Genomic DNA, 14,874 nt, shown 5'->3' on the forward strand with positions numbered 1-14,874 from the left:
GTCATTCCTTGCATGATGCAGTATATCCCAGAGACACAGCAGAGCTCTAAGCAAATTGCTACTACAGGGGCACAGAAGAGAAGGGGCTGAAGGAAATGAGTTCAGTGCTATCTGCATGCCTATCCGGACACTGACTGCATGGCATCTAATCACATGCTGTTGAAGGAACATGTATGGAACCACTGACCTTTAGGCCATATTGTATATGACTTCATGTTGGTTACTGCTTTGTCAGAACTACCTCTGATGAGTTTACCCCATCACTGACCTTCTTCATCACTTGAACTTTATGTACAGCGTTTGCCGCTAAGTATTCTTACAAGATGCTTGCAATGCTCTGAATTTCATAGGCATTGAGCATACATTCATGGTGGGTGAGTTTATATACAGTATGACACCTCAGCAAATTTATTCTCTTTTGCTCTCTCTCACTTTCTTATCCATATTCTCTTCCCTTCTCCATTTTTAAGAGACAAGTTCTTACTCCGTAGTCAAGTCTGACGTAGAATTCACTGAATAGTACACACTGGCTTCAAACTCAATAGTCCTACAGCCTACTGAATGCTGGAATTACAGTATAAACTACCATACCTGGCATACCTTAGTACACTCCTGAGAAAACCTCCAAATGAATAATTTCTCTTTTTCTACTTTTAACACTGTTTCATTTGGAGAATTAAGGGCTAGACGTTGTCTATGAATTGGGCCTACTGTGCCTAGAAATGTGTATAAGGTAAGAGACTTGGCAATGAGTCTACTAGACATGGCAAAAAAAAAAAAGAGCACAGGGAAAAATGGTCTAACCCAGGACTTCAAACATTAAAGCATCTAGATTAACAAAATAAAATGAGAACAAAAAGGGAGTGAGGAGCGAGGACCATTTACTGGGTGTCTACCATATACATAGGAGCTGTGACAAGGGAGCCATGGGCTGTCAAATTCAGTTTCTTCTACCATCCCTATGACACAAGATTTCTTATTACACTCATCTCTGAAATGACTGAAGCAAAGTTAATTGACACCACCAAAACTGCATAGCAACAAAGAAAAGAGAGTCAAGAACTCAGATCAGTTGTACGTTGAACTGGGACGTCTCACAAGCTGTATGTATAAGCCTGCATTGCACGGTCACACTCTTTCTTAATAGGGATGAAGAGTTTTCCAAGTAATTTTTGAAGTGAAGGAACAAGCAAAAGCAAGAACAAACCATAAACACCACATACATCACTGATTGTCCTTCCAGCACAGTTTCAGGGCTTAGTACCCCTCCCTGCATGTACACACCCCACAGGAGAGAAAGGAGCGTGGCTTGCTTTGCCATAGCATATATTACAGCTCCTGGCTCAAGACACTTAGCTTCAGTCCAGTTCTGGGGATGCTATATTCTCTCCTAGTGAACACTAACTTTTCTCTACACAGCCTCTTCCAGGCACAGCCTAAACAGGGGAGATGTAAATAATCTTACCACTTCCGCCTGACTTGACCAATGATACATAAACTTGGTGCCCAGGATCCACTCACTCACATCCTCTCATCTCCTCCTCTCCTTTCCTTCCCTCTCCTCCCACCCATCCTACCCTCTCCTTTCCTTTCCTCCCCACCCCTCTCCTAAATTCCTCTCCCCTCCCTTACGCCTCCCTTTCTCCCCTCCTTTTCTCCCCTCCCCGCCTCTCCTCCCCTCTATTATCCTTTCTCTTGCCCCAGCTCCCTCAGCATTTCTGGTCCATGAGAACAGGAAACGAGAAAGGTATCTCATGTTTCTCCTCCCATTCAGGAAGTACCAGGCAGTTCCTTTGTTCTCTCTTCTTGATATTTTGTTCCTGTGACTCCTCCTGAAACATCTAGTCCTATAGCCCTCTTTTCTCTTCTTTTCCCTTTAATTTTGTTTCCTGATTTTTATTTCTTTTCTTTCTCTGTGATGTTTCTGAAGTAGACAACTACACTCTAGCCTAGTCTGGCCTGGAATTCATTGTGTATTCCATGTTGGTCTTGACTTTTAACCAAGTCCTCCTTCCTCAGGCATCTTAACTTGTGAGAGAGCATTGTGGCCCACAATTGTTTGTTATTTTTCATCAAAAATTTTTTTGATTACAAAACTCTCATAAATAAAAACATTCATCTTTGTTCAAAGAATGCAGCCAGAATCAATATATGCATTCTCCCTCATATAATGCTTATTTTACTTATGCTAATTAAATGAGAGATTCACAATCAATTTTTTGCCTATTTGCTAATGGAAAATACTGAAATGGGGCTTGTGTGAATAAATTCATACCGATCCATTTTTCTTATTAATCATTTAGAACAGTATGTAATACCTTAATGTAAATACATTTGGATGTCAGGCAGATGTGAGAAACAGGCAGCATCCTTCATTTCATACTTTGTAGGGCTGAAGTGGTAGCAAAAGGCAGGTTTGCAGTGCTTTTAAAATCAGTAGAAGCTGGGAGAATTAAATTTTGTTCTGCATATAGCCTACACTCATTTTCAATGCAGATTGATCTAGTTACTGTGTGCTTTGCTTGTAACTAAAGCAGCAAGTTTCTGATTATTTGGAATTCCTCTGGTCATGGGCTTCCAATGACATTATGAATCTGATAAAACTACTTTTGTTTCAAGATAGCCACATCTCTAAGCTTCCACAAGGGGAGCGCTGTTTTCACCAAGTAGCCATTGGAGTCCTAAGTTCTTCTTAGGCATTATTTCCAACTGGTCACCTTCCTGATAAAATGCCATTTATGGTAACTGCCTGAGAGAGAGCTATTTATAGTGCGCAAAGCAGGGCACTGCTCCGGCAGGCACCTCCTGGGCGCTTTTTTCATCACCTATTTCTCTGGACAAGCAAACAAGGAAAGAATGACATGTGAATGCAGACTGAAAAGAAAGAATGTGGAGAGAGAAGCAGCTGCAAGAGTCCAGCTCACCATTACCAGACACAGGGACAGACAGGAGGAGTGACCTTTAGCCCTGTCTGTCAGGGCCTCGGCTTGTCTCACTCTGAGGCCAAATTCTTGGGATTGTATTAAGCGTACTGTACTACTTCTTTTAAAATATATATAATTTGAGGGGCCCGGGGAGATGTCTCAGTGGGTAAAGGAACTTGCTACTAAGCCTGGTGACCTGACTTAGATTCCCCAAACCCCACACAGTTAAGAGAGGGAACCAACTCCTGTAAAATGATCTCTGGCTTCCAGAAACATATTCTGGCACATGTGTTTCAGGCACCACAAAATAAATGAATATAATATATGTAATTTTACTTCCTTCTGATAATTTATCACACACACATATTGTACATATATGTATATATGTGTATATATATATATACACACATATATATATATATGTATATATATATATATATATATATATATAATGTGTTTTGATCATATTTACCACCATTCTCCTTTCTCATTCCCTGCCAACTTCCTTTTGAACCCTTCTTCTTTCCCAAACACCCCATCCTAATTTCATGATTTTTTAAAATAACTCACTAAGTTGCATACATATGCATGGATACAGGCTTGTTTACTGGATTATGAGCCTGATCCCTATGACTACACCACGGAGGAAAACGTATTTTCTCTCTCTCTCAGCAATCATTAACTGATGCTTACTATGCTTACTATGCTAGGGGTTGGATATCCTGCTCTCCTATTTCCCAAGTACATCATGGGAAAATAGAAAGTATACAGTTATGAGTCAGGCCCATATTGGCTCTACTACTTAGAAGCCTGTTGAATTTGGGCAATGATGCCACTGCTTGAAATATTAATTCTTCATCTATAATTTGTGGCTATGCAGGGAGGACTGAAAACTATCCGAGATATTCTACAGATGGCAATTTTCCTGACAGTTCTGGGCCAAAGTCATATCACTCCTTTTCTGAGCCTAACAATGTGTAGCCATGTTGATGGTACAAATGAAACATTTTGGTAGGTTCATACTATGTACCAGGAACTCTGTTAGGTATGACACATGCCTCAATGGGTTATGTGAGAATGGAGTTATAATATACAGGCAGATGACTATTAAAATGAAATCAGTTTTCTGGTTCTTGAACTTGTCAACCTCAGCAACTATTATTAAATTTAGAGATGCTCATATGGGGGTCTCTAAATAATGCACAGCCAGCGTGTCTAGACCATCAAGCCCATTTACCCTGTCTTCCATCAATCTGCCGCATTCATTAGAAATGGAATAAGTACAAAGGTGACACTAGGCACTGTGGAGATCTCTGTGTGTCTAGTGTCCACTTGTTCTGAAGGGGAAGACAGGGAATCCAAGTCTCTTATAAGCATGTGGAAAGCTGTTTCTCTGCATTAAAGCCCAATGTGTTCCAGTGTTGATCCATCTACAAAGAAGGAGGAAGTTAATGTGAAACTGCCTAGGTATTGGTGTCGCATGTAGAACTGAGGTTCTGAAACCCAGTGTGGTAGAACCCACTCAAATCCTGAAATGGGGAAGCCTGAGGCCGAAGAATCACAAAGATCATGGGAGTCTGAGTTACATAGTGAGTCTCTGTCTCAAAACCAACCAAAAGGAAAACTGACCTTCTGGGACTTAACAATGTGAATGGAAATTTGACAAAAATATAAAACAAAACAAAACAATCACCTTATAGAGAATTCATTGGAGGCTGAAAGATGGAGGGCTAGAGGGTTTGCACATATACCCACATCATCCAGCCCTCATAACACCCTAAAGCTCAGGATGTTCAGTTACATTGTCCAAGGTCACAAAGCTGTAATGTGGCCCGTCAAATCCACTATTTTCCTGTATCACAACACACTGCTAGGCCTTTATCCACATGTTACTGAGTCAATGTCAGAGTTTAATGAGAGTACGTATTTAAATTGTTAAACAGATTCTTTACCCCTCTACTAAAAGAGAAATACCTCAAAATCCAGCCAAAAAGCAAACTGCAGAACAGTCAAGTTAGGACAAACATAATCAAAAATGGAAATTTCTGGAAATGAATGTTAAGTCATGCATTTCATTATCAGACATACTCAGCTTTGATATCAAGTGCCTATACCTGGAAACATTGTCTATCTGGAAACACAGTGGCCATGCCAGTCTGAGAATCAGGTAGTCAATCTTTACTCTACATCTGACCACCATTACAATTTCTCCTGTCTCATCCCCAGTCCTATAGCAGATCACATGCAGTAGACTGACCTCCAGTCCTCCATTCCCTGGGCATTTCACCAAACACTGCAGCAAAAACACAAAAACAAAAACAAAAACAAAAACAAAACAAAACAAAACAAAAAAAACCCACTTTCCTCTCTTCCCCAAACCATGACCCTTGCTCCAGAACATGCAGACTATGTTCCTCTCTGACATGATGTAGCAGAGCCATAGGGTTAAGAGTGCCTAACAGGAATGCAGGGTAAAAATTTCAGTCAACGACAAGGCCTGTGCCAATATTTCTGACATCTCTTGAGATTTAAGTGTCTCCACAGTACTTTCAAGTCTCTCCCCCTTGTCACTCAGAACGTACTGAATATTTATGAATTTGACCTGTTATTTTGTGAGACAAGATTTTATTATGTAGACCAGGCTGACCTTTGAAACCCATGGTTATCCCCTTGCCTTTGGCTTGCCATCATACCCGAGAACTTCTCAATCCCCAAATCAATCACTACTGTAGAATTACGTAGCCCTTCCTTTCCAGAGCTCTGAGAACTTTGCCATTTCCTTTGCTCTGGAAACTGGTGACACAAAAGGCATTAAATGGGACCGTGAGACAGCTGGCAAATTATGAGACATGACATACATTGCAATCCACAATAGTAAAACCATTGGCAAAATAAAATTCTTAAAAAGCAAATGGAAAGCCATGTCTGCACACCACATCTTCAGACTGAAGTTGAGAACAGTAGCTGAGCCTTGGGACCACCGCTATCCAGTACTGGACCAAGCATAAATCAGCAGTGCCATCCAAGTTGGCATCAAATGGTTTATTAAAATACAGAGTACATTTTTCAGTCCTTAACTTCAAGTCCTCTTGGTGGTGTCTGACATTGAGATCCATATATCATTCTTTGATGTTCTTTTATCCTTGAGTTTCCTGGCCATATATTATCCTAGCAATCTTGCTAGCTTTCATCATCGTTACCTCTTTTATTACCATATTTCCATTCCCTGACTTCTAGTGGTAGATGGTATCAAAGGTTTGTCAACACTTCTCTTTTTGTCTTTCCATACCTTTCTCTCCAGACCAGTACTATCCGATATAACACTCTGGGATTCGAAGAATATTCTGCACCTTTACTATACAATATGATAACTACTTGTTATACATGGCTATTGAGTAGTGAAGCATGGGTAGTGTGACTGAAGAACTGCATTTTCAAATTGATTTAATTGTACATAATTGAAATTTCATTAGCTATATTTAGCTAGTGCCTATCTTTCTGGATAATAAAACCACAGAAATCTGCATGTGGTAGTGTTATAGTAGAACTTTAGGCAGCACCTCCACCAGTATGACTTCTCAGTGTCCTTTTATTTGATACCAAGACCCCAAAGTCATTTTGTTTAACCAATATTCAATTACATGTGAAAGGATCCCATAGTTCTCTACCAGTTACATCTATATTTATAAGTCTAACCCATATAAGTAAAACATGTTACAATAAATGTTGGTCAAAAGACAGTTGATTTTCAAATTCATCTTTTTTGTGTGATAGCTTGTTGGATAGTAGAAAACAATGTTTAAACAATTGGGCAGTTGAGAGAAAAATCTATGCTCTTTTCCACATTGATTCTATCCCTTCATTAAATCAGAATGTAAAGAGATTGGATTCTGGTGTTTGGGAAAGCTGCAGAGTGCTGTGGCTTAGATATCTGAATCAGTGGTCAAACGAGTTAGGCCTGAAGCCCAAGCCTATCACTTAACAAGCTACTCAACATGGACAAAGGTACACTATCCTTAAGTCTGAGTTTTCTACAGCAGAAAATGAACATGATAGTAATATTTACCTGATAGGCTTTGGTGTAGATTAAATGAAAACATGGCCCAAAATGTACCCAGTGCAACATCTGGCATATAATAATTTTAAAAGTAGTAACATCTAAATCTATCAAAGTTCAGTAAATCTGGTTTGGACATGTCATCTACTGTGAAGTTGAAGGACTTTGGGGCTGAGGTTTCAAATGAGGAATCCTTAAAGAAGGCTCCAGCCTCAGAAACATTTAAGTAGCAGAACTCCTGAATAGGCTGAGTCTAACAAGTACCCATGCTTCCAGCATAGGAAGGGCAACATGATACTCGAAGCACAGGGGAAATACTGGTAGTCCTGCAGCTGAATCACTCCAAATAACCTCCTTGCTCTATAAAAGGAACCCTTGTTGGCTATATGTCTGGCTTATGATGGGCCTTTAAGAAAACTTTCCCAGCATTGGAGAGCTTGGAATGGAATAACAGTATAGGTGCTTAGACAACATGTTAGCTTTAAGCCTGAGCCACTAAACTCTGTGCAGGTCTTCCTGGTGAAAATGTGTATAACTAACTTTCACAAACTCTGGACGAATAAAATCAAGTTCAGGGTGAGGAAAATTCTTATTACACATGCAAATTTTTTCTAACACTAGAGCACTTAACAGGAATGAATCTGCTTCCAGCATAGGTTGTTAAACTGTATCCCTCAAACCTAGTCCATTGACTTCCGCACTTCTGCTTTAGAACAGCAACAAGAACAATTTTCATTTATTTGTTCATATAATATATATATATATATATATATATATATATATATATATGGTGTGTGTGTTTGTGTGTGTGTTTGTGTGTGTATGTATAGGGTAGAAGATAACATAATAATAATCTTAATCTTCTTCAATTACTCTTCCTCCTTCTTTTTTTATTTAATAGAGTCTCGCTGAACCTGGAGCTTACCACTGCAGCTAGACCAGCTGCCTAGTGAAGCTTTGGTAATCATCTCATCACAGGGGCTAGAGACATGTGTTGCAGCACTTGGCTCTTCTGTGGGTGCTGAGGTGTTTAACTTAGGTCTTCATGCTAGCATGAGAATCACTTCACATAGCATGCCAAATTTTGAATTTTAAATGGCTGCCAATAGCTCCAAGATGTCTATCTCATAGCACATGCAATTAGATGAAATTTAAAATTCAGAGTCCCTAAGTATAGATTTATCAGAACACAGTCATATCCAATTGTTGTTTTTATATAGTCAGCGGTTGCTTTCTATGTACAATAGTAAATCTGATAGCTAGAATTAAAGCTGTAAAGCCGAAAGTATGTATTATCTAGATCTTCACAGAAAGGGTTTATCAGTCTCTTTTATAGTGTTCCTTCCTTTATGAAATGCAGTTATTAACTAAGCCAGTATTCTAAGACCTCTGTAGAGATTCCAATAGGAATATGTATGCATGCATCTATCTATCTGTCTGTCTGTCTGTCTGTCTGTCTATCATGTATCTCATTTGTCTATTTGTACCCTTTAGAATACTTGAAAGACAATAAAGGTGCATAGTTCCTCTTTAGCTGAGACTTGAGGTGGAGTTCTAGCTACACTCTCTTGCCCTGTGGAATTACCCTTACCTACCATGATGGACTGTGTCAACTCAAAGTGAAAGCCTAAATAAACCTTCCTTAAGTTTTTTCTTGCCAGTTCTTTGGTTTCAACATCATGAGAAGTAACTAAGACACCATCTCATAGAGCCCAGAGGCTGAGAACTTCAACAGTCATTTTTCTGCTAACCGGAAAACCTTGGAGAGCACAGGAAACCTTGGGAGGAGCAATTCCAAGTTCCCTGATGACACAGTTTCAGTGCAAACTTGTTTCCCTTTGCAGTTGCTAGTCACACTGCTATTACAAACCAGATAATGCAGCCCATAGTTAGGGTATTTAAATATCTTTTTGAAATTGCACATAATTTATAATGTCTACAAAGGCATAGCTGAAATGGCTGATGTTTCCTTATACTGGAGCAAATTAAGGTATCTATTTTCTCCAGCAGGTGTGTGAATACTGTAACTCCAGTTAATGCTAATGTTCCAACTGTGCACAAAAAAAGGCGAAGTGAATGAGGGAGGTTGTTTCTATTCTAATCTCCTCACAGTCTCCCATTGCCTCAGTGAGCCTACAGCAGTGGCTTCTTTCCCTTCTTAAAATGAACAAAACAATAATAATCACACTATTTCTTTCTTCCAAGATATAAGTACTACATAAGCCCATGTCAGCATTCAATGATGCATCTCAAAGCTTAATGTGTATACAAAAGCCCATTTGCGAACTTGTTAAAATTCAAAACTTCTCTCAGGCAGTCTGGGATGGGGCCTCACTCAGATCCCTCATTTTATGCTGTCAGTCCAGGGACCATGCTAGGGGGAGCAAGGCTCTAAATGGTACTTCAGTCTCTCACTATTATGATCAGTAAGAATTGGTGTGATTAATGATAATTTGAGTGGCCTGGAAATTTCTTCTGGACAATCTTCAGGGAGAAGAACTCCAAGTCATCCCTCTAAAATTCTGGGTGCCACAGCAGAAAAATTCTTCAAAGAAAGAAGTCCTGAAGAAGCTTCAGAGGATTTCCAGCTTGATGCACTATAATGACAAGCAGGAGCTGCAGTCTAAACAGATGTGGCTTTGCATTCTGACCCAGCTATTTACTAACCATAGGAGCTATGATGATGGATTTAGACATTCTGAAATATCACTTTTCACATCTGTAAAAAGGGAGTGACAGTAGTTGTTTCAGGTCTGTGGTAAAGCACCTTTGTGGCAAAAGAATGAGGACCAGGAGTTTAAAGGCAGCCTCAGCTACATAACATGTTCAAGTCCAGTCTGGGCCACATGAGACAACAACAACAAAAACACCCTAAAAGGTCAATAAGAATTCCAGTACTCACTGGGTCCCATTCAAGAGCCCTATCATGGCACATCTACTAAATGTCCTTTCCTAGTCTATCCCTCATTACACTTTCACTTCTTAGCAGCAAGCAGTCTTTCCAACTCTGCATTCTCAGAAAAACACATTACACTTAGCAGTGACTTTGCAAATGATCATGTTTGTGTGAGTCTAGACCAATAGTCTAGAGTCTTTATGGAATTTATAACAAATGACCTGGCATATGTAGGCAAGAACCAGGCACATGCCCACAACGTGGGGACATTAGGAAACTAGGGGTGTCTCTTTCCCTGAATATGATGCTAGAGAAATAAAACAGTGAAGCCAACTGATCTTTGAACCCTTTGGAACTAACTGACCTCTTGGCGAGGGCATCTCTGTGTCCACAATTCTGGAAGGAGCTGGCACTCAGACTGGAACAGAGGATTTTATGTCACCATTTGGTCTCTGTTGGTGACATTTTGGACTCTGAATTAAATACGTCTAAAATACAGTAAACAAAAGCACATTTTATGCAAATAAACACAATTAGCACATTTCCTTTCTCTTACTGAAATTGTTCTGTAAGTTGATTATACTCAGCTGATAGCCCACTCACTAAATCAGACATCTGCTGCTCATTTATCTCAAAGGAAGCAGTGATCAGTAGGCAGGATTCCCACTCTGCAGATGCTAGTTAAAATTGGTTTTATTGATGTCTCTTGTCTATGTGATCTGGATATTATTTCCAAATCACATTAAGTTTTGCCAGATAAAACAGAAGATGCCCAATTAAACCTGAATTTTAGATGAGCTATGGATCTTCAATGTTTAGGATTAATGCTACTAAGGATTATTTTGTGGTTGTTTCTCTGAAGCTCAAATTTAACTAATTAGCCTTGACTTTTGTTTGGTAAATCTGCAAGTCCTAAACATGATGCTTCTCTGTATGAACAGATATAGAGGATAACTATCATAAAATTTCCTGTTGCCCTTCCAGATAAAAGGCACATTTGGGCCAGGAATTAAGGGGGAATTGATAATACTCTATTCCATCTCCGATTGCAGGATGATATGAATAAAAAGGAACACAGTGATGATTTTGGAAGAAAAAAGCAGATCGTCTCTCTTACTTTTTAAAAGATGTATTTATTTTTTAGTATAAAGGCGATGAGAGATTGCCTGCATGTCTGAGTATCACAGGGCTGTAATGCTGATGGAGGGCGGAAGAGGGTGTCAGATCCCCTGGAACTGGAGCTACAGAGCTTTGGGAAATACCAGGTGGGTGCTGGGAATTGAATTCGAATCCTCTGCAAGAGCAGCAAGTGCTTTTAATTACTGAGCCATCTCTCCGGCTTCCAGAAAGTTCCTTTTTCTTTCCCAAAGGAGGGGGATGACAATAACTCTGGAAAGATTTATATTAGAACATCAAGGTTGGGTTGCAATTCTGTGGAGGCTGTGGGAACTCACACATTTAACTGTTAATGTGAAAAGCAGAGAATGCCTTTGCTTACGCTGCTGACTGGTTAGCTCTTTAACTGCGAAATTCCAGACAGGATAGACATGTTCTGTGTCCTTTAAAGTGAAGTGTTTCAAATACTACCTGGAGGAGGATATAAATATCACTGTGTGAAGCTATTACAAAAGCAAGACAGTGCTCATTTCTGCAGGATATATACTAAAATTGCAACAATACAGGGAAGATTAGCATGGCCCCTGTGCAATTTCCTGGTGTGTTTCATACTTTTTTAAAAATAACAGCAAGAATTGATGTGATAGCCTAAAAAGAATAACTACTGTAGACATGAATATTGCTATTATGATCATGTCTATTGTTATTTTTATATCTGGAGCAATTTACCTAACAGGAGCTTCTTTCTTTCAGGTACAAAAGAAGAGAAAGCATCTGTTACAACAGAATGTCATTGGCAAAGCTGTACTTATGCCCCACCCTCAACTCTAGCTAATGTTTTAACCAAACAGAAATTTGGAGCAGTTTATCTTGGCTCTTTATATTGCATATCAGCGCCATAACATTAGGTTCACCTGCATTTTTCTTCTTTTGGTCTCTGTCCCCTCTTTTCTTTTCTGTCATACCTTTTTCTCCCCCTCCCCATTTTTCTTTACCTTCATTTTATTTCTTTCAATTTTCTCCTTTTCACCTCTATTTTATAGCTTAGGCAGATGCCATATTTGGAATCCTCCCATATCAGCTGCCCCAGTGAAGGTTCATGCACTTACCAACCATGCCAGTATTAACTGGTATTTAACAACTACATTGGGGGGGGGTACCAAGATGCTTTAGCCATGCCATTCTTACGCACAGAGTTAAATCTCCAGATCCCATGTAACTCAGAGGGAGAAAAGACTCTATAGTTATTCTTTCACCTGCATTGAAATCCTATGCCCTCACATGTGACTGACTACTCATGCCTGTATGTTATATAAATGAGCACACACAATAATAAAATTTTTCAAACTGACATCAGGAAGGTTTTGCTAAGTTCAATTATAAATAAGCTCAGGTGTAAAAGCAGATTTTTTGTTTTATTTGCTATTCAAATCAGATTCCAATCACTACATGGTGAGTCAGAAACTTGATGCCTCAGACAAATTGATTAACTGCGATTTTAACCAAACTATATGTAGTCTCTGAGACCTATTTAATAGATCATTACTTTGAAACATTTTAAAATTCATAAATTACTCCAGCTCCACATAGATCTTATGTTAAGCTTGTGTGACCACTCCAATCATTAGATCCAGACAGAATCTAGAAACACATTATTCTTTGAGGCTTTCTGGCAGAACTAAATGTAAAATTATCTATAGTGGGCTCCAACCACAGCAGCAGAGAATAGTATTTCTGCATCACCACCTGATATAACTGCTTTGTTATTTTAATTATAAGTGGATACTTTGTCTATATTTTGGCAAAAAAAGAAAAAATACAGATGCACTGAGACATAGAACAGGTAAATTATAATTGTCACAGGAAATTAAAAAGAAAGACCCACACAGTAGGATGCAAATCGTCTCACAAAGAGCCATAGCCTCTCTAAATCCTTCCATATTTTCTGCACTGCGTAGTGTGGCTGAAATCTGCCCTAATGTACAGGACTGCTCTTCACAGTTAGCCAGATGCAGTCCTTGCAAAAAACCCTGCTCTCACTTGGCCCCTAATAGCCACAAAAGCAAATGCAGACTTCACTGTGTACATTTCCAACAGTTCAGTCAAGGGTATATTATAAACCATTAAACACTAGTAATAAGAGCCCCACAAGCCAAGATCTTTGAAACACTGAGGTTGGATTTTGAGACTCATCTGATAAACAGTTCACAAAGCAGAGATGAACAGACTGTTAGGAGACTCGGGCATCATAAGCAAAGTGAATTTTAACTGCATTTATTTGATTGCAGTGTACTTTTATAGTCTCGGTTCTTTGCTCTAAAGCATTGGGAATATCACAATAATTAAATTCTGACTAATTCATTGGAAAATAGATGTCACAGAGGGGTGATAGCACAGTTTGAGGACTCATAACATTTAGCAATGACCAAATACCCACATCAGCATATGCTACTCCATGCAAACAAGTACATTGTATTGACTTTCTATAGCTTCTTCCAGGTTCCTTTCCCTTTCCCTTCACAAGCATGCCCAGTAGCAGATTTGGATGATAGAGATCTTGCCTTATACTTATGCATAGATGACATGCAAGTCACATAAATTCTAGAGACATGAGTCTCAGACTCTGTCTCCGTATGTTCTGTCCTTTCAGTGTCCCATGACTTTTGTCAAATACCTGCCTCTGGTCCTGAATTTCAAGAGGAGAGAATCTAGTGGAAAGAAGTAGGTAAGGTTATTCTTACATATTCCTCAAAGTAACTGAGAAGAGCAGAAACTTAATCAGTAAATTGGTCAAAATGTTAAAAAGGCAGAATAAATCTTGTGACTTAATTTACACTACAAAGGCCCAGTCAAATTGTGCCTTTGTAGTACAGAGATCTTGATGGTAGGTAATGATGCAAAGCTTACAAGGTGTTGACTATGTATGAGGACTCTAAGGTGTCTGTACATATTATCATATTTAATCTTCATGTGACATCACTGGTGTATGATTCCAGTTTACAGAGGAGGTGAGTGAGGCATAGAAAGTTGGAGCTCTCTGTCCAAAGTAGTACAGCCAGCAAGTCAAAAATTCACACTCAAACAAAACAGGCACTGGCACCAGACTGCTTGCTCTTAGCCATAAAACTAAACTCTTCGTGCCACTGAATGAGACATACTTCAAGAATGCAGCAGCATTGAGTGGAAGAGAATGAATGCTGAGTATCCCCATTTAAATTGAAAGGCAAGAAAAAAAAATTGAAATTCTTGAAGTTGGGTACCCTTTCTTCTTTGCCTCATGAGCTACACAAATAAGCAGAGTTGTTCTTGTGGTGCTAGAGTGTGGGACTTTGGATTTGCTAGCCAAACACTCTATGAGCCACACAGTCTCCCTTTACTTTTAGATAGAAAGTCTCACTAATTAGCTCCAGTGTACCTTGAGGCTGCTGTGGAGCCCACATTCATTTGAATTCACGGTGCTTCTCTGCTTCTACCACCTAAATGCTAGGGATAAAGGTAGTGGACATGTTCGGCTCCTGGGTTGTATTTTTAACTTAAGTGATATATATGATATGTGTGTGTTGCTTTATATTATCTTATATTGTTTTAAGTTAAAACTATCATTAATTTTATTTCCTTAATTTAATAGAAAACAGACAACTCTCACAAGCTCTAGAGCTACCTATATTCTTTGTGATCTTTAAATGATTACTTTGTAGCAAATTAATCATTCTAGGAACTAAAAAAATTACAACTGGCATACTAAATAAAGATAATAAGGCCCAAATAAGAAGGAGTCAGTCTGTCTTAGACATCTTAAATATTTTATTCTTCATTTTCCAAATCAACAATGAGTGATGAATCAGCTGTATTGTACAAGTGACATTCACCTTAACTACATT

At 39.0% G+C, this 14,874-nt stretch overlaps 1 protein-coding gene and 1 pseudogene across 1 annotated transcript in view; one reads left to right on the forward strand and one right to left on the reverse strand.

Moving 5' to 3' along the window:
- Window positions 1-14,874, reverse strand: part of Fgf13 (fibroblast growth factor 13) — a 170,276-nt gene that overhangs the window by 101,410 nt on the left and 53,992 nt on the right. The window lies entirely within an intron of this gene.
- LOC127675869 (uncharacterized) lies at window positions 11,519-11,609 on the forward strand (annotated as a pseudogene).

The sequence above is a fragment of the Apodemus sylvaticus genome, chromosome X (assembly GCF_947179515.1).
Source record: "Apodemus sylvaticus chromosome X, mApoSyl1.1, whole genome shotgun sequence".
Taxonomy (NCBI): domain Eukaryota; kingdom Metazoa; phylum Chordata; class Mammalia; order Rodentia; family Muridae; genus Apodemus; species Apodemus sylvaticus.